Below are 20362 nucleotides of genomic sequence, written 5' to 3' on the forward strand. Positions count from 1 at the left end.
GGATAGGTTGTTCTTTGCTACCTTGTATACAAGGTCAACTGCTTCGCATGACACGCTATTTAATCTACCCGAGCTCTAAATATTATGAGCAATAATATGGATCCCAAACTTTAATTCTACATCAAAGACACTACTAATTTTCATGCCTCTATCATCCCATTCTACTAGGGTTTTCTTTTCAAGTTTTGCCCGACCTAGGGTTTTGGTTGTCTTTGCTTTGGCCAACATGGGGAGACCAGTAATATAATGGATCATCTTATTTTTTATCAAAACTAGTTTCTCTAGCCACAATTTCCCATTATGCACTTGAATAAGGATAAACCTAATCCATGTCACTTGAAATTCATGGGCATGTGAGGGATGTGTGTCAACCCTTTGGTTTCTAGATGTTGTGCTCGGGTTTCAAAACCCCATTAACACATAGTTTATCTAAGGTATCATCCATTTCTAAAGTACTAATCTCTTGAATAACACATTTTAAATGAGTTCGAATGTCATTGATCAACAATACCTTTGGGGGATTTGAGACTATGGTCTGCTTGGATCTAGATTTTCATCGATTGCAAGAGTAAGCTTGAAATCCGATGCCTTCCACTCAACACCACGAACTAGCATGTCTGAACCTTGCTATTGCTAGCTACCATCTTCACTCGGTTGGATTTGAGAAAATTTGAAATCTTTTGCTGGAAATTGGCTCAAATCACTTGAATGCTCTAAAGATCGCACTTCACAATAGCTCTTGAAAATTTCACAATAAAAATAACTTCAATTTCATTCTTTTTAACAAAATGTCGCCATTAATACTTAGTATGAAGGTAGATTAGTTGACATCATGTTGATAGACTATCATCCACTTCACTTGCATTTATTACTTGGTAGCGTCTTTCTTTACTCAGTAACTATGTAGAGTTTCGTTACTCCTAACCTCGCTTGATAGAGTGTGTGACCTGGCCTCACTTGGTGAGGAAAGTAACTTAGTAGTAACTAATACCATTCTTACTCACTGATCACTAGATTCAACCTTGGCTTTTTACAATTTGTACATATGGTTGGTTATTGGTTCTCCAAAAAATTCCATGTTAATTTCTTGCACACTTAATTTGAACATTAATAGCTCAATAAAATCATATGTATACATAATCAAATTATGTAATCAATTGACTGAACATTCTACATTCTCATTTTAATAAACTTTTCCAATTCTATATCTGATAACACATAATTTATTGCATACTTGAAATACCATATCATATTCATCAATTCAAATTAAAATACTAAAATAATCATCATACTACATAAGTATACCCAAAACATCATAAACATCATCAATAGAGCCTACTAAACTATTTGAATGCATATAACCTAATCATAGAGGTGCCATAATTAACATCATCATCATAAGGTGAAACATCTCATAGCATTGTTAGTACAAATAAATGTTTAACTAATTAAACAATGCAGTAAGTCTTGAATCATAAGGCATTAAAACATTAACATACGAACTAATCCCATTTTCCATTAGGATACCTAAACATAACTAGTCTGTATGTCTCGGTATTGCTTGATCATGATGTTCTCTATTTGTATCAAAAAATATATCTTCAATACTTAGCTTCTTGATGAACTAGTTCAAATTATCAATTTCTCTTTCGTTGAGCATATTTTTGTGGATATAAAAGTATTGGCATGAGGCTATGTTGGTTAACAGTTTGTCTTCCTTGAATTTTGGTTTATACCTTGACTCTTAATGTGCCCAATGTAGTGAAATATAAAGTAGTTAGCAATAGAATGGGTCAATGTAGGTGTTCTATAAAGGGACCTTGAATTGAAAGGTATAGCTCCCTTCTATGCAAATATTTTCTAGGAATATTGGTCTTAGTAGATCAGCAATATCTAGGGGTATGCTCTTGACCAGAGAGCATAAGAGGTATGACCAGATTGTCTAACAGTTCAAGCAATCCAGGCATATTTCCGATGATGACTCACAACCTCCATAGATATGAATGAATATTAGTCAATTCTAAGCTCTTCTAATACCTAAAATTTAGTCTATTCTATATGTTGAAGGAGAGATACCAAAATGCAAGACTAGCTACTGATGCACACTACATAAGAAGAGAAAGTGTGATTAACTAAACAATACCTAGATTGCCCAATTTATTGAGATTCCACAACAACTACTTTCTTTCTACCCAATACCTAATATTAACCAAATCCAAAAAAAATTATACATCCATGAAAGTGCACATGAAACTAACTTGCATGGAACAAAGGAAACAAGAAAATATTGTGAATAATGGTGAGAAGTCATATAACCACTAAAAAGAAAGAAAGAAAACCCAGTTTGTCTTGAATCCCATAGTTTCTATTAACAAAACATTTCATTCCAAAGACCATGCAAGAGCTAAAACTAACCTAACATGAATGATAAAATCAAAATGTAGATGTAGAGTCTCACACAGTAGTCCCAACTACAGAGGTTTTCCCACATAGAAATTTTGTCAATCTTATTTACTTCTCAAAATGTTACAAATTTATAGGACCTTTAGAACTAGCTAGTTACATTTCATGATTACACCATACAATATAGACATGTTCTAAGAATAGGATTGGCTGATTAGTCATTCATTACAAAGCCTTAGCTTGTGAGGAGAATGCCAAATATGGCCAAAATATCATAAAAAGATAGAGGAAGAAGGGGTGACACTTGTCACATAATGCAGGGAGAATGTAACACTTTTGATAGAGCATTAGTTCTTCTTTGGAGTTACGAATTTAGCTGTATAGGCCATCATTGCATCAATTACAATTTTTAGCTCCATGACACTTAGAATGAGGATATTGTCAGCACTTCTCAATATACTAGAACCAACCCCCATACAATGAGAAATATGTGAAACATACAGAAGAATGATGAATCTTGAATCTGATCTGTACACATGACAAGTGTCCACTTGAAATCTCATCTTTATTTTTACCATTGGCATACAATACTTATATATTTGAATAAAAAATAGGCCCTTTCTAAGTTTAGTCAACCTTGGTTGACTCTTCTTGACATGTAGCTTTCTATGATTGGTTGACTAATCCTTATCGCCAACTTTATCATATTACACCTAGGTGCTTTGTCATGTCATTGCAACATGGCCTCATCTCATTGCTTTTCACCTTTGACAACTATGGCTCGTGGTTGCACAAGATTTTGACATGTGTAGCCTTGATCATATCCTTATATGACTTTTCAAATCAATTTTGATCCTTTTAATTTTTTGGCCTGAAATGGATTTGAGTGTAGAAAAGTGTCATTATTCTTGAGACTTTCTCCAAAACTTTTTGTCCTTCAACATTTAGGCTAGAAACATGACTAGGCCCATTCAATCTTTGTTGATCGAACAATGTGTAATACTTGTTGAGGATGTTGATGCTATAATAGATGTTATGCCAAATATTCCACATGTCTTCTTTCTAGAGAATATGCCAATACAAGATGATTGTTGCCCAAAATTGGCCTCAAATTCATTTGGAGTCATTGATCTTCTAATCTTCTAATGAGTTGATGGGCGACTATGATTTTTTCAAGGTTGAATCCTAGCTGTAGAAAATCCTTATGCATAAACTATCATTTAAAACCTTCCAACACTAAGTGGGACATGTGGTGCATTATTTTTATGTTGCTATAACTAAAATATTTGCAACTTTCTATAATGGCATAATGATGACCATTGATCTTGAGGTTAATCTATGGTTGAAATTGATTTTGAGCACCATTGTACTTTTCGGGTCCCACTAGACACATGTCACAATGTCACTATGTTGCTTTGACTAAAGGACTTGTAGCTTTTCATAATAATTAAAAAGTGTAAAAGGGGATAAAACCCTAACTAGAGAAAACAAAAAAGTCATAACACAGTAAACTAGGGTTTTATCTAGTGAAATGTTTCCTACCTTAGAGAAATAGGGGAAAAAAATGGTTGAAACTCAAGAATTCAACTAATTCTCTAGGATGGACTAAAAGTCTAGCACCAATTGGCTTTGATTGGGGACTTAGACATGCAAATGCCTAAGAAGGGACTTAGCATCTCTAGTTTCACATAGCTAGAACAACAAACTTCAAAGGACAACAACTAAAGTAAACACACAATAAAAAAAAAAAAAAAAACAAAACTAGGAAAATAGGAAGCTAAACTAAAGCACTTAGAAAGAAGGAAAACTACCCAAAATAACTCTAACTACAAGTGTTACCTACTTTCAATTGTATAACTGATACAATTTCATGTCTTGGCCATTGTAGGAAAATGGAAGAACTTCACTAGTGGGATAGGAAAGTATGAAAGAATTATTCTAATTCACTTGCACAATTTTGAAGGGACCTTTCCAAAGAGAATTAAATTTATTGTGCATACCTTTGGGCTCACGTCTCTTATCCCATAGTAATACTAGATAATATTTTATAAATTTTCTTGTCCTTGCTCTTTTGTCAAAGAAGATCTTCACATGTTTCTGATGCTCTTTTCTATGGTCAACAAATCTTCATGCTCCTCTTCCAACTTGGTTAGGTACATTATTCACTTTTCTAGACCACTATGAAATACAAGGTCCTTAATTGTATGTTGCAACTTGTAGACTGATAGCCCCAATAGAAGGGGAATACTAGCATCAACTCCATATAATAGCTCAAATGGGGAAATACCAATTTCCCTCTTAAGTGTTACCCTATCTTCCCAAAGAGCTTCATGTAGCTTCTTATGCCAATTATTCTAGTTGTCAGAGACAAGATTCTCATGATATTGACTAAATTCTTGTTGCTTGATTCTGCTTGACCATTTCCTTGAGGGAAATAATATGAAGAGTGATTAAGGTGGATATTGTTATCATAGCAAAACTCAAAATTTTTTTCTAAAGATAAATATGTATCATTTTCCATTACCAACTTTAGTGGGAAACCAAATTGTACAAGGATATTTTATTTCATGGATTCGCAAACAACTTCGGAGGTGGTTCTCTTAGCAAGCTTTGCTTCCACCCACTTATTAAAGTAGTCTATAATAGTAATAATATATAAATGTCTAGTAGAAGAGGAAGGATCAATTGGGCCAATAAAATTAATTCTCCACTATTGAAAGGGGCCTTCTGTGACTACTAGTTTTAGAGGAAAGGAAACCAATTGAGGTTTCCAGCAAACAATTTTCATTTTTCACATTGGGCTACCCTTTTGTAGGCATCCTTAAACATCATGACATGTGTCCCTGGGGACATATGGTAATTGATGATATGGGTCGTAGGCTATTTGACCCATTTCATTGCAACATGTGTTTGTAGGGGTCCTAAGACCCTTATTGACATATCATAATCGATCATATGGGTTAAATAGGGTCATAGGCTAACTTACGACCCCCTTTGACATGTTTCATCACAACATGTGTCTGTAGGGTCCTAGGTGCCCTAAGGACATATTGTAATCAATCTTAAGGGTTGAAAGGGGTTGTAAGCTAACCTACGTCACCCTTTGACCCATTTCATTGTGACCTATGTCCCTAGGTGTCCTAGAACCTCTATGAACATATTTTAATCAATCATATGGGTTGAGTGGGGTCATAGTCTAACCTACGGCTCCCTTTGACCCATTTCATCATGATATGTATCTCTAGGGGTCCTAGGATTGCTAGGATCATATTGTAATCGATCATATGGGTGGAATGGGATCATAGGATAACCTACAACCCCCTTCAACATATTTCATCACGACATGTCCTGTACAACCCATAGGGACATATTGTAACTGATCATATGGGTTGGATGGGGTGGTAGGCTAACCTATAACCCCCTTCGACCCATTTCATCCTAACATGTGTCCTTAGGGGTCCTTGGACCCCTAGGGACATATGGTAGCTGATGATATGAGTCAAAGAGAGTCATAGGCTAACCTACAACCCCCTTCGACCCATTTCATCATGACATGTGTCCCTATGGTCCTAGGATCCCTAGGGACATTATTGTAATCAATCATATGGGTCGAATGGGGGGTCATAGGCTAACCTACAACCCCCTTCAACCCATTTCATCACCGAATGTGTCTCTAGGGGTCCTAGGATCCCCAGGGACATATTGTAATCAATCTTAAGGGTTGAAGGGGGTCATAGGACACCTTGGGACATATTGTAATTTAATAAACTATATAATTATATGTAATAATTTCAAATACTATGCTAAAATATATATTATAATATTATATTTAATAATATATATTTAATATTATATATAAGAATTTTTTTAATATAAAATCCACCAAATAAAAATGATGGCATGTGTAGTTATAGGGTCAAGTGCAGGAGCAGGCACAGATGTAGGTGTAGGTGTAGGAGAGAAAATCCCAGGCATAGGTAAAGCCTGTATAGACAAAGTTTCGAGCATACAAATAGGCCCAGGTTCTCAATTAGGTTTTAAAGGTCAAAACCAACCTAGGGTTTCATGTCTTGATGCCCTTTACAACATTTTTTCTTCAAATCCTATTGTGCAGCCAACAATAAAGGAGCACAATTCTCTACAGTTCTAAGGTTTCCATTACCAAGAAACCCATCTATTATATTCTGAGGGAAAGTAGTGGTTCAACCAGCTAAACCTTTTTTCATGAACCCTCGATTTCATGATGCTTGTCAGCAAGATTTAGGGGAAAAATTACATTTTGGTCATGGATTGAGCTTTTAAAAGGGAGAAACTTCAATGGAGGCCTCAAAATGGCTACAACAACAATTAGTGCTAGATGGTTCCAAGAACAAGCAAGCTTTAAAACGAATCCAAATTCAACTAGCATCAAACAGATCCAAGATCAAGCCGTCGAAGTAGGTACAAAACAAACTTAGCTCTCACGAAATGAGAACATGGCTAAGAAGCATTCAAAGAAAAACCAAAAGATTGGATCTCATCACAAACAACCAATCTTTGATATTTGTCAAGGTTTTCCTTTAGAACCAACTTTTCACTCATGGCTTGATTCAATTTAGGATAAGGATTCAGATCAAGAATTTTTGACTAATCTACCTCATATAGAGATGCAGGATCCCCCCAGGGCTCCCTTTATACTAGCCAAGAAACAAAAAATATGGAGAAAGAAGCAAGATGTGGTCGAATCCATCTCAAAAGACACACATGCTAGCATTAGGCTAATGATCATACTTCCTAGTCATATGCTACAAAACTCCATTGGGCTACTTCGGCAAACTGCTTTAATTGGTAAATTTTCATCCAATTCTCTCTCATTTTTTACTATTAAAGATTGGGCTCATGCGTCTTGGCTAGAATTAAGGGATATCTTCTATATTGATTCTGAATCAAAATGTTTCATAGCCATCTTTGAGTCAAAAGCTACCAAAGATTTGGTACATAAATAGAAAGGCTAGTTTTGTTGTGGTTTTGGTTTATATACTTTGATTTGGATTCCAAAAATCAAACCACAATCTCTCTAGATTCCTTTTTTGCCACACTAGATATCCTTTCCCTCTTTACCTCTGGAGTACAAGGATCACCAGATCATTGAAAATCTTGCAAAAAAATTGGATATTTTCCTATCACATGATCTTATTCCATATGATCAACCATATTTGGATCCTAGAGTTTGTCTACGACTAGATATGAGGAAACCTCTTCCTTCTAAATTGGTCATTAATTCTCAATGGGGTTCATGGGATTAGTCAATCATAAATCAAAATGAGGAAATAGTTCAAAAGTTTCAAGATAAACTGGGTCACTTCAACACTCAATGTCAAGATTCACCCAATGAGATTCAGGACATATGTCCAAATTATAGCACTGATCCCAATTTATGTGCCCACAATGCCCATTCAGTTCCAAATTATGAAAAAGTCCCTATGGCCTCTATTTAGTGTGACTACATTTTAGTAGGTAATTAGAGCTTGGATATTTCTACTGCATCCAAATTATCTTCAATCGTATAGTTGGTCTTACCATATATTCAAGTTTTTCTAACTGAACAGGAAAATTCCCATGATAGCCACCCTCCTTTAGATATGCCATTAGTTTTCTTCAAAGCTAAGGATCCTATCAAAAACCATTATGCTGATTGGAAAACTCTTCTAGAGACCAAATTGCTTCCACAATTGCGAATAATATAGTATTTGGTATTGGATAGGAAGAAGGATTTAATATTGCTAATTAGGAAAATAGTGACCTTGATGCATTACTCAAAGAATTTCAATATTGGAATAGTCAAATCAATTAGAAGAAAGTATCTTGTTGCATGAACATTGATGACTTTGAAACTCCAAAACAAGCAGATAAATAGGATTTGATGTTGGAGGCATGCTTTGACCTGGGCCCACTAGGTCTTGAGAAGAGTATTTTTCAACATGTGGCAAACAACTCGAATTTTCATCTTGAAGAGATAAATTTGAATGAACCTAAGATTGACAAGGACCAAATTGAGCCTAATTCTGAGAACATCCCAAGCAATATGGAGGAATCTAACTTTCCTCAGGTGGCTGATTAGCTGGAGTTTCAACTTCAAGAGGACAATTTGAAAGAATTTGAGGTCTCTAAAGTTTAGCCTGAATTTGGTCTCCTAGCCAACTTGTCAAATTTAGATATTCAACACACTTTCTCCATTGTTTAGTCTCCCTCTCTCTGCCCTCAGACCTCTAAGACACCCAAATCTAGAGGATTCCCAAAGGGTTCTAAGACTAGGATTGAGATCACTTTAGGTATCTAGACCACACTAGATGATAACTTTGTTGTCAACAATAGAATGACAAGGAGAAAAACCTATTCTCCTTGTCAAAAATGAGAATTGTATCATGGAATGTTAGAGGCATAAATGTCTCTGACAAGAGAGGCATGATTCATAAGTTTTTAGAATCCTCAAAAGCTAACATTGTGTTGCTGCAAGAGACAAAATTATCACAAGAAACATTTCAGAAGTCCTTGGCCAAATGGCTAGGGTGGTCCTCAGTACATTCTCCTAGCATGGGTGCCTTTGGGGACCTTGCTATTCTTTGGAACCCATTAACAATTTAGGGTCATCTTACTCAACAACAAGCTAATTGGCAAATGTTGCAAGTGCTTGACTTTGATGTCTCTTTTACTCTGTTCAATGTGTATGGACTTACCTCCACTCAAGAAAAAGTTGATAACATGGGATCAAATAGTAATGTTGATTCAATCTCAAAACTCCCATCAAGTCATCCTTGGAGGTGATTTTAATGCGATCTTGAATCAAAATGAGAAAGTTGGTGGTATTTTCCCACCCATTAAAACCATTCAGGACTTTGCTCAATTTGTTGAGAATAATGATTTGATGGATATTTGACCATCTAATGGAAAGTTTACATGGAAAAATAGTAGATCTAGTTTTGCTGAAATTGTAGTCAAATTGGATAGCTTTTTGCTTTCTCATGACTGGAAATTTGATAATTTTTGCTTCCAATCAGAGATTTTGTTTGCACCAGAATCTGATCACTTTCCAATCTCCATAGACATTGATCAAGTTGCATCTATCGACCAAAATCAAAATAATTCATCATTTAAATTTGAAAGTATGTGGTTGTGTCACCCACATTTTCTCCCACTTTTAAAAAAATGGTGGATCAGTGCTCCCTTTGCTCCAAGATCTAGAATGGATCAATTTGCCAGTAAATTGAAACATGTCAAGGAGTAGATCAAAATCTAGAAGATACAAGTTTTTAAAAATGTCTTCAAACAAAAAGAGATTTTTAACCTATAATTGGAGGAGATTCACTACTCCATTATCGAGTTTGGGATGGATAGTGACACTTATGCTAAGCAAAAAGAGTTACAAATTGAATGGGAGGAACTGTGGAACAAGGAGGAAGATTACTGGAGACAAAAGTCTAGGGAAGTCTAGCTACAACAAGGAGATAGAAACACAAATTTTTTTCATGCTTCTGCTCAACAAAAAAGGGAAGCTAAATCAATTTTTCAAATCTCGAATGTCGAAACAGGTAATATTCTAACCAACCCTCATCAGATCAGAGATGAAGGTGTCAAGTTATTTAAGAATCTTCTTGCACTAGCAAAACATCTTTCACCTTTACCTTCACAAGTTGAGGATTTCATCTAGCATATACCTATAATGATCTCCCACATGGAGAATTCCATGCTCATGGCCCCTTTTACCATTTAAGAAATTTGAGAGGTAGTATTATCCTTCCCTCTAGACAAGGCCCTGGGTCTAGATGGCTTCACAACAATTTTCTTTCAGAGCTGTTGGGATTTTATTGGGTGGGACTTTCTAGCAGCTATGGAGGAATCTAGAAAGTTAAAATCTATGTCAAAATATTTCAATTCTACAAATATAGTAATTATTCCAAAAACTATAGAGCTCAAAACTTTTGCAGACTTTCGTCCAATTTCACTTTGCAACTTGACTTATAAAATTATTACTAAAGCCATTTATCTATGACTTCAAAAAATTCTTCCATCCATAATCTCTCCTGAACAAGGTGGTTTTGTTCCTGGTAGAGAGATAATGGAGGATGCAATGGTAGCTCATGAAGTTCTCCACTCCATCAAGAATAATCAATCTTCTAATTTTGTTATCAAGTTAGACATGGCAAAGGCTTACGATAGAGTTTACTCGAATTTCATTTTTCAAGTCCTTCAAAAAATGGGCTTTGATAAGAAATGGTGTAAGTGGATTAAAGCTTGCATTTTAGGGGTTTGGTTCTCAGTCATTATCAATGGTTCAGCATCTAGTTTTTTTTCCTCCACGCAAGGTCTCTGATAGGGTGACCCTCTTTCACTAGCTTTATTCATCATCATGGTTGAAGCCCTTAGTAGGAATATCAAGAACCATCATCTATGTGATAAGTGGAAAGGAGAAAAAATTGAAGGTACAATAATTTCAGTCATGTACTCTCTATTTGCTGATGGCACATTACTATTTGGTGCCTCATCAGTCTCTGAGGCTAAATAGATTAAGAAAATTCTTTTGCTATATTCAAAAGTTTCAAGGTAGAAAATTAATCCTCAAAAGTCAAAAGTCTTCTTATTTTATACAAATAGAATTATCTTGGATATGATTGTGCATATTTTGGGGTTTACTAAGGATTTTCTACCTTCCACTTATCTTGGGATTCCTTTCTTTATGGGTTCAAACAAGAAATTTTTTTTGGGAGGGTGTATATCAAATAACTAAGAGAAAAATTGCTTCTGGAAACTTAGATGGCTGTCATTATCTGGTAGAATATTGCTTATTAAGTCTATCCTTTCTACAATACCTAATTATTACATGGCTATCATGCAAGCACAATCTTCTATTATTTCACAAATTCAAAAACTTATTAAGGGCTTTCTATGGTCAAGAAATTTGACTACTGAAAATAAAATTCCACTTATTTCTCTCCAAAATATGGCATTCCATCCTACTTTAGGTGGTGCAAGAATCCATGATTTGACAAGAAGGGACAAAGCATTTGGTGGTAAGTTGGTTTGGTAGATGTATACTAAATCACAATCAATTTGGTTTCAAATTATGCAACAGAAATGTGTAGATAACAATGAGCCACGTACAATATTCTCTATGTTGGATCCTCCAAAGGGATCAATCATTTGGGACTTCATGATTGCATCTAGAGATATTTTTCTTAATTACATTTCATGGGAATTAAACTATGGGGATAAGATGAACTTTTGGGGTGACTCATGGAATGGCCACCCTCCATTAAATACAATGCCAAACATACAAAATATCATCTCAGTTACATAAGTAGAATGGGGCAACCTTGTCGTTCAATTTATGGATGCAATTTTCATTTTCTTAAGGAAAGTAATATGGAAAGATCTAGACCAACTCCCTTTAGATCCTTAACACAAATAACAACTTCAATCTATCTTATCAGAAAGACAAGCTTGTGTATCAAAAGATGAGGATCGACTAATGTGGATTCTGACCAAAAATGGTAATTATTCAATCAATGAATGTTATAAACTTCTTCAGCATCTTGAGTCAGAAAAACCACCTTCTCAAGCATTCATGTTCTGCTGGAATAAAGTAGTAGTACCCAAGGTTGGGTGCTTTGCATGGCTAGCAATCAAGCATAGAATTCTTACAAGTTATAGATTGGCTAGGATGAATATTGCCTCTCCTTTCAAGTGTGTTTTTTGTGGTGAGGAAGATGAATCAATTGACCATTTTTTTACAAGATGTCAATTTGCATACCAATGCTGGATGCTTGTCTAAAAAAAAAAAATTTTACACCCCACTACAAAACAATATTTGGGACATTTTTTAGGCTTGGCCAATTCTTTACCCCAATGCACTTTTTGTAGGAATCTGGAAGTGTACACCTGCTCTAGTAATTTGGGCTATTTGGTGGGAAAGAAACAAGAGTATTTTTAGAAAAGAAGTATCATGCTTAGAGAAAGTGCTCCAAATCATTGAAAAATTGATCTCAGAAGTTACTAATGCAAGTGTCAATAGATGTAGATTTAATCTAGTTATCACTTCCTGGGATGAAAGTATCATTCAGGAATGGATATCAATTTTCATCCCATTTGGAACTGGCACTTCTTCAAAGTTGCAAACTCATATAGATAGATCTATAGTCAAATGGAAATCCCCTATGCCTAGTTTTGTCAAACTCAACTTTGATGGAGCACCCAGAGGTAATCTAGGACAATCAAGCTTGGGAGCATGCATTAGAGATTGCATTGGTAAAGTCTTGGCAACCAAAATAGCTCCCCTTCTTGTAGGAACTAAAAATATGGCTAAGGCTCAGTCACTGCTATTAGGGCTAATTCTTGCAAAGAAAGGGAACTTCCAACAAGTGAAGATTGAAGGGGATTCTCAAGTTATAATCTCTACTTGTATTAAGAGACAATCATCTTCTTGGAAACTCAAATATGTGCTCTAGAAAATTTGGAATATTATTGATCAATTTTAGGAGATCAAAGTTTCACACACATATAGAGAGGGCAATAGAATGGAAGATTATCTTTCCAACTTAGGATGCAATGGGATTACAACTTTTACACTAAACCCTTCTGCATTCATGGAGCATTATAAAGATTTGAAAAAACTAATGGTCGATGACCTATAGAAGTAGAGTTTATTGTTTGTGTCAAGCTATTTTTCCTTGGTGTTGAGTGACTTTAGCTATCAAGCATGCTTCATGTGTTGAGTACTTATTATGTATCGAGTCATAGCTCATGCCATGCAAGTTAGGGACTTTAGGGGCTAAGAAGATTACATGTGTCGAGTAATTTATATATGTGTTGAGTCATAGTAGATGCTAAGGAATATAGGATGGCAATTGGGACATGTGTTAAGAAAGCTAGAATATTACATGAATTAACCTAGCAATCCAGTTTGACAATTGTGACATGTGCCGAGCAAGCTAGAATACTACATGCATTAACCTATAGATGCCATGTAAAATGTATGTGCTAAGTTAGAATTCTTATAGGTACCAAGTTAGTTTAGGTGCCAAGCTAGAACTCTTATAGGTGCCGAGTTACTATAGGTGTCAAGTGTGCTTCACATGTCGAGCTAGAACTCTTATAGATGACGAGTGTGCTTCAAGTGCTGAGCTAGAACTCTTATAGGTGCCGAGTTACTTTAGGTGCTAAGCATGCTTCACATGCCAAGTTACTATAGGTGCTGAGTGTGCTCCACATGCCGAGCTAGTCAGTATGCCATATGTCACGAGTATGCCAGATAGTTTCATGTGCTATGTTACATGCACTGAGCAAGCCATAATATTACATAAGCTAACCTATAGATCGTTAGGAATAAGGTGTCTCAACCTTGTATAATTCCTATTCTTATTTGTTTTGTAAAATGTATTTTTGCAAATAATATGTAAATGTGAGTGTACATGTCTAGTTGGCATGTTGATCACTTGCATGTGTCAACATCTTGAAGTGTGTGAAGGAGATCATGGCTGAAATGGTTATGACGGATTCCTATGACACATAAGAGCTATTTAAGGAATGAGCTATGACAGGTGTAAGAGCATCTTATGACATGAGGTCTATTTGGGCACCTAAGAATGAGTGGTTGGTGTGTATAAGAGAATATGCCAAAAATAGGTTGGTATGACGAATTCCCTTACACTTCTCTTGTGACTGCTATTTTTTGGCGGATTCTATGACAAGCTATCATTGTTTATTCAAGGGATGGATGCCATTTTCTTGGTATTGGATGTACATGTGGCATTGTGCATGTTTCTTGGTGGTTGAGCCATGAAAAATGCCCAACTCCATTATGGACATTTTGTTGGGTCTTAAGATGTTCATAAAATGGGTATTGCATGTTGTAATGCAATAGTATGATAGATGAAAGTTTGCAAGTATTGAGGTGTTGCTGGAGTCTTCTATTGTTGATGTTGAACTTGCATTGCAAGTGTATTGTAATCTTGTGTTGAAGATAATACATTTTGCAGGTTCTGGAGGGGTGGGGTTGTTTTACCGAAAGGTTTTTCCCCACCGGCAAATCTTTGTGTTATGTGTTCTTTCTCTATCTAATTTCTGTATGCATGGTTGGCTGCAATAATGTTGTTTACATGATATTGAATCTGTAAGTGTAGAAGATTTTAAAAGGATTTGCACCATACTTTCCTTATGATATTAGTGTAGGAAGTTGTTTCTGCATCTGAGTTTCCTTACAAGTGGTATCAGAGCTTGATCAACTTTTGATCCTAGTTGTTGGGTAGGGTTTTTTGAGCCAATCTCAAGTTGAGTGGGAGTCTTGTGCAAAGCATCCTGAATCTTATTTGTAGATTAAGATGGCGAGTTCATCATATGGAAGAATGGAGGTGGAGAAATTTAATGGCACTAATTTTGAGTTGTGGAAACTCAAGATGGAAGACATGTTGGAAGATCGTGACCTATGGGAAGCGACTACAAGCGCTACAAGACCAACAACTATAACTCAAGCAGATTGGGATATCAAAGATCGTAAAGCTAAGGGTCTCATAAGACTCTGTTTAACCGATGCAGTCCTTCTAAATGTTCTAGATGAGAAAATCGCATATAGTTTGTGTGAGAGACTTGGGGCCGTGTATCAGGCCAAATCTCTGGTGAACAAGTTGTTCCTGAGGAAGAAGTTGTATTCTCTGTGAATGGAGGAAGGTGGATCCTTAACGGATCATTTAAATGCATTTAATCTGTTGGCTACACAGTTGACATCTATTGGTGTCAAGTTAGAGGAGGAGGATCATTGCTACACACTTTTGTGTTCTTTACCAGATTCATGGGACCATCTTGTGATGGCTCTCGAAAGCACATTAGTCACCTTCAAAATGGATGATGTGGTGTCTTCGCTGCTATCAGAGGAGATGCGGAGAAAGGCTTCCGTTTCAGAAAAAGAAGCCCTTGCTGTTCATGGGAGATCCACGGAAAGAGGAAAGAAAAATGAAAATAAGTCTGACAATAAGGGTAGATGCAAATCTTGTGGGAAGTCAAAGATTTCCAATAATTCTAAGGCAAAATGTTGGAACTGTGAAAAGACTGGGCACTTCAGTAAAGACTGTAAAGAGCCTAAGAAGAAGAAGAAAGCCTCAGATTCTGGTTTTGAAAAATCTCAAGAAGATGGCGATGCATTTATTGTAGCTTTGGTAGACCATGCATTTGATGATGTGTGGTTGGTTGACTCAGGTGCATCTTTTCACATGACCTCTCATCGAAACTGGTTCTCAAGATATGAAGAGTTCAATGGTGGAAAGGTGTACTTGGGTGATGATTCTCACCTAAAGATAGTTGGACGCGGAAGGGTCACTATCAAATTTCCTGATGGACGAGTAAAGGGAATCAATGGAGTTATGCACATTCCAGGTTTGGCACGAAACCTATTATCTATAAGTATGCTGAATGATGTAGGTGTGCAAGTTGTTTTTTTGAAAGAAGGATGTAAGATGATTAGAGGATCGATGGTGCTTGCTAAGGGTACTAGGAGAGGTACTTTGTTTCAGCTAGATGCATGTATTCCTCTAGGTAACAGTTCTTCATCCTCAATATCTGAACAAGCAGTGAAGAATTCTGTGGTTATTGGTTCCAATGGCAATGCAAACACTTTGGAAGGAAAGCTTCCTGTAGAAAAGACAATGTTGTGGCATATGAGACTTGGCCACATTGGTGAGAAGGGTCTCAGAACCCTGAAAAAGAAAAATCTCGTTTAGGGGTTAAATGATTGCAATCTTGAGTTTGACTTCTATGAACACTGTGTATATGGTAAATAAAATCGTGTTTAGTTTTACTCTAGTTCTCACAAATCTTCTAATGTTTTGGATCTTATTCATTCTGATGTATTTGGTCCTGTAAAAGTTCCTTCGATCTCCAAGTCTGTATTTTTTGTATCTTTCATAGATGATTATAGTAGAGGGACATGGATTTATTTCCTTAAAAGTAAGACACAAGTCTTTAGTCCATTCAAGGAATTTAAAGCCCTTGTAGAGAATCAGACTAGTAAGAAGATTAAGTGTGTGAGAACTAACAATGGTGGTGAGTTTTGCTCAGCAGAGTTTGAATAGTTTTGTAAAGAACAAGGTATCGAGAGGCATAAGACAACTCCTTATACCCCAGAGAAAAATGGAGTTGTAGAGAGAATGAACATGACACTGATGGAGAAGGCTAGGAGTATGCTTAGTGGAGCTAGTTTAGAACAAAGGTTTTGGGCCAAAGCTGTGGCCACTGCTTACTATTTGGTTAACAGATCTCCTACATCAACCCTTGTTGGTAAGACACCCATGGAGGTGTGGTCTAGTAAGAAGCCTTCAATTAGACATCTTCGTGTTTTTGGTTGTGAAGCTTATGCATATGTTCCAAAGGAGAAAAGATCTAAGTTGGAAAACAAAGCTGTTAAATGTATTTTCATCGGGTATAGTGCTGGTGTGAAAGGATACAAGCTTTGGGATCCTGTGACTAGTAAGGTGTTGTATAGCAGAAATGTTATTTTTAGAGAGCTAACATCTTCTCCTATTGTGCTACAACTAGATAAAAAAGAAAAGGAAAAATATGTTGTTTAGTTGCCTCCTACCCCTGAGAAGACTGAACAGAGAGACCATGTTGGGTCTAATGATGAGGAGAGCTCCAACAGCTCTGATAGTTCAAAAGAAGAGGAAGAAAAACCTCAATCTCAGCCCTTGAGGAGATCCATGAGAGAAAGAAAGCAACTAGAAAGGTTTGGTTATTCCATGTTAGATTCTAGTTGTTATTTTGCTTTGATTACTAACATTGATGAGCCTAGATCTGTGAAAGAGGCTTTGGGCATGGAAGATGCAGGTTCCTGGATTGAGGCTATGGATGATGAGATGGCTTCATTAGAGAAAAACAAAACATGGGACCTTGTACCTTTTCCTAAAGAGAGAAAACCTGTTGGCTGTAAATGGGTGTTCAAGAAGAAATTCTGTGCAAATGGTAGTGTTGAAAGGTACAAAGCTAGATTGGTTGCAAAGGGGTATTCACAGGTAGAGGGAATAGATTATGGTGAAATATTATCTTCTGTTGCAAATTTGACATCCATTAGATTTTTTTATCTCTTGCTGCATCATATGATTTAGAGATAGAAAAGATGGATGTGAAGATAGCTTTCCTTCATGGTGATTTGGAGGAAGAGATTTATAAGTCACAGCCTGAGCACTACATTGTTAAAGGTAAAGAATCCTTTGTTTGCAGATTGAAGAAATCTCTATATGGTTTGAAGCAATCTCCTAGGATGTGGTACCTTAAGTTTGATGCCTTTGTGTTGTCAATTGGATTTGTAAGATCAAAATTAGATCATTGTGTTTATTTCAGAGTTGAAAATGATCGCCTTCTTATTGTTGCATTATATGTTGATGATATGTTGCTGTTTGGGAAGGGTAAGGGTATGATTTCTGATTTTAAACCTCAGTTGTCAGCACAGTTTGAGATGAAAGATCTTGGGGTAGCTAGGTACATCTTGGGTATGGAAATCAGTAGAGACAGGTCTAACAGAAAACTTTGGTTGAGTCAGAGTAAGTATGTGAAGTCTGTGTTGGACAGGTTCAGCATGGCAGATTGTAGACCACTATGTGTTCCTATTTCTGTGGGAACAAAGTTATCAATAGATGATTGTCCAAAATCTCCTAGTGAGGTGGAGGACATGAGTAGAGTACCTTATGCTAGTGCAATTGGCAGTCTTATGTATGCTATGGTTTGTACTAGACTAGACATTGCCCAAGCAGTGGGAGTCCTAATTCGGTTTATGGCTAATCCTAGATGGATACATTTGGATGCAGTTAAGTGAGTATTCAGATATTTGAGGGGTACATCAGATTACTCCATATGTTATCATGGTAACTCTTCTGGATCTCTGCATTTAGTTTGTATTCATGGGTTTGTGATTCAGATTGGGCAGGTGATATTGATCGTAGGAGATCCACCAGTGGTTATGTGTTCACTATGTTTGGTGGTGCCATTAGTTGGATGAGTAAGCGACAACCTGTGGTTGCTTTGTCCACTACAGAAGCTGAGTACATGGCTGCTACTCATGCTTGTAAGGAATCCATTTGGCTTAAGAGATTGTGTTCTGATGTTGGTGTTGATGCAGAACAGATTACTATTTGGTGTGATAGTCAGAGTGCTATTTGCCTTGCGAAGAATCCAACTTTCCATGCTAGAATGAAGCACATTGATGTGCAGTTTCACTTTGTGAGAGATATGGTGGAAGATGGAAAGGTAAATTTGGAGAAGGTAGATACTGTGAAGAATGTTGCAGATGCATTAACAAAACCAGTGGGAACTGAGAAGTTCAGATGGTGTTCGGAGTCTATGGGCCTTTCGGCCTATAGCGGTTAGTTCCTGTTATGTTCCTGTTGCTCTTACAAGGTGTTTTACAAGTGGGAGAATGTTAGGAATAAGGTGTCTCAACCTTGTATAATTCCTATTCTTATTATTATTTGTTTTGTAAAATGTATTTTTGCAAATAATATGTAAATGTGAGTTTACATGTCTAGTTGGCATGTTGATCACTTACATGTGTCGGCATCTTGAAGTGTGTGAAGGAGATCATGGCTGAAATGGTTATGACGGATTCCTATGATGTGTAAGAGCTATTTAAAGAATAAGCTATGATAGGTGTAAGAGCATCTTATGACATGAGGCCTATTTGGGCACCCAAGAATAAGTGGTTGGTGTGTGTAAGAGAATATGCCAAAAATACGTTGGTATGACGGATTCCCTTACACTTCTCTTATGACCGCTATTTTTGGCAGATTCTATGACAAGCTGTCATTGCCTATTCAAGGGATGGATACCCTTTTCTTGGTATTGGATGTACATGTGGCATTGTGCATGTTTCTTGGTGGTTTATGCCCAACTCCATTATGGGCATTTTGTTGGGTCTTAAGATGTTCATAAAATGGGTATTGCATGTTGTAATGCAATAGTGTGATAGATGAAAGTTTGCAGGTACTGAGGTGCTGCTAGAGTCTTCTATTGTTGATGTTGAACTTGCATTGCAAGTGTATTGTAATCTTGTGTTGAAGATAATACATTGTGCAGGTTCTGGAGGGGTGGGGTTGTTTTACCGAAAGGTTTTTCCCCACCAGCAAATCTTTGTGTTATGTGTTCTTTCTCTATCTAATTTTTGTATGCATGGTTGGCTGCAATAATGTTGTTTACATGATATTGAATCTGTAAGTGTAGAAGATTTTAAAAGGATTTGCACCATACTTTCCTTATGAGATTAGTGTAGGAAGCTGTTTCTGCACCTGAGTTTCCTTACATAGATGCCGAGTACAATGTATGAGCCAAGCCATAATTCTTATAGGTGCTAAGTTACCTTTGGCGCTAAGCCAAAATCCTTATTGGTATTGAGCCACTTTAGGTGCCAAGCATGCCTCTTGTGCCAAGTGATCAGTATGTGCCAAGTCATAGTCAATGCCAAGAAAGTTACTGTGTTCTGGTGCCATAAGGATTACATGGCCTAAGTGATCTTCACATGTCATGCCCAGCTACTTTAGGTGCTGAGTGTGCTTCACATGCTGAGTGACCAATATGGAGCTAATGCTGAGCTAGCTAGTATGCCATATGTGTCAAGTATGCCAAATAGTTTCATATGTTATGTCATATGTGCTGATCAAAATAGAATACTACATAAGCTAACCTATAGATTTCGAGTACAATGTATGTGCCAAGCTAGAATTCTTATAGATGTTGAGTTATTTTTGGTGTTGAGCTAGAACCCCTATTGGTACCGAGCTACTTCAAGTGCCGAGCGTGCCTCTTGTGCCATGTTATCAATATGTGCCGAGTCACAGTTGATGTCGAGTAAGCCAAAATGTCATATGTTCTAAGTAAGCCATCATGAACACTTTGATATCACTCGATGGTCATCGAGCACTATCCAAATTGGGTAGTGAACATTTATTGA

Source organism: Cupressus sempervirens, chromosome 10 (assembly GCF_028749045.1).
Source record: "Cupressus sempervirens isolate cs-2001-9-10 chromosome 10, ASM2874904v1, whole genome shotgun sequence".
Taxonomy (NCBI): domain Eukaryota; kingdom Viridiplantae; phylum Streptophyta; class Pinopsida; order Cupressales; family Cupressaceae; genus Cupressus; species Cupressus sempervirens.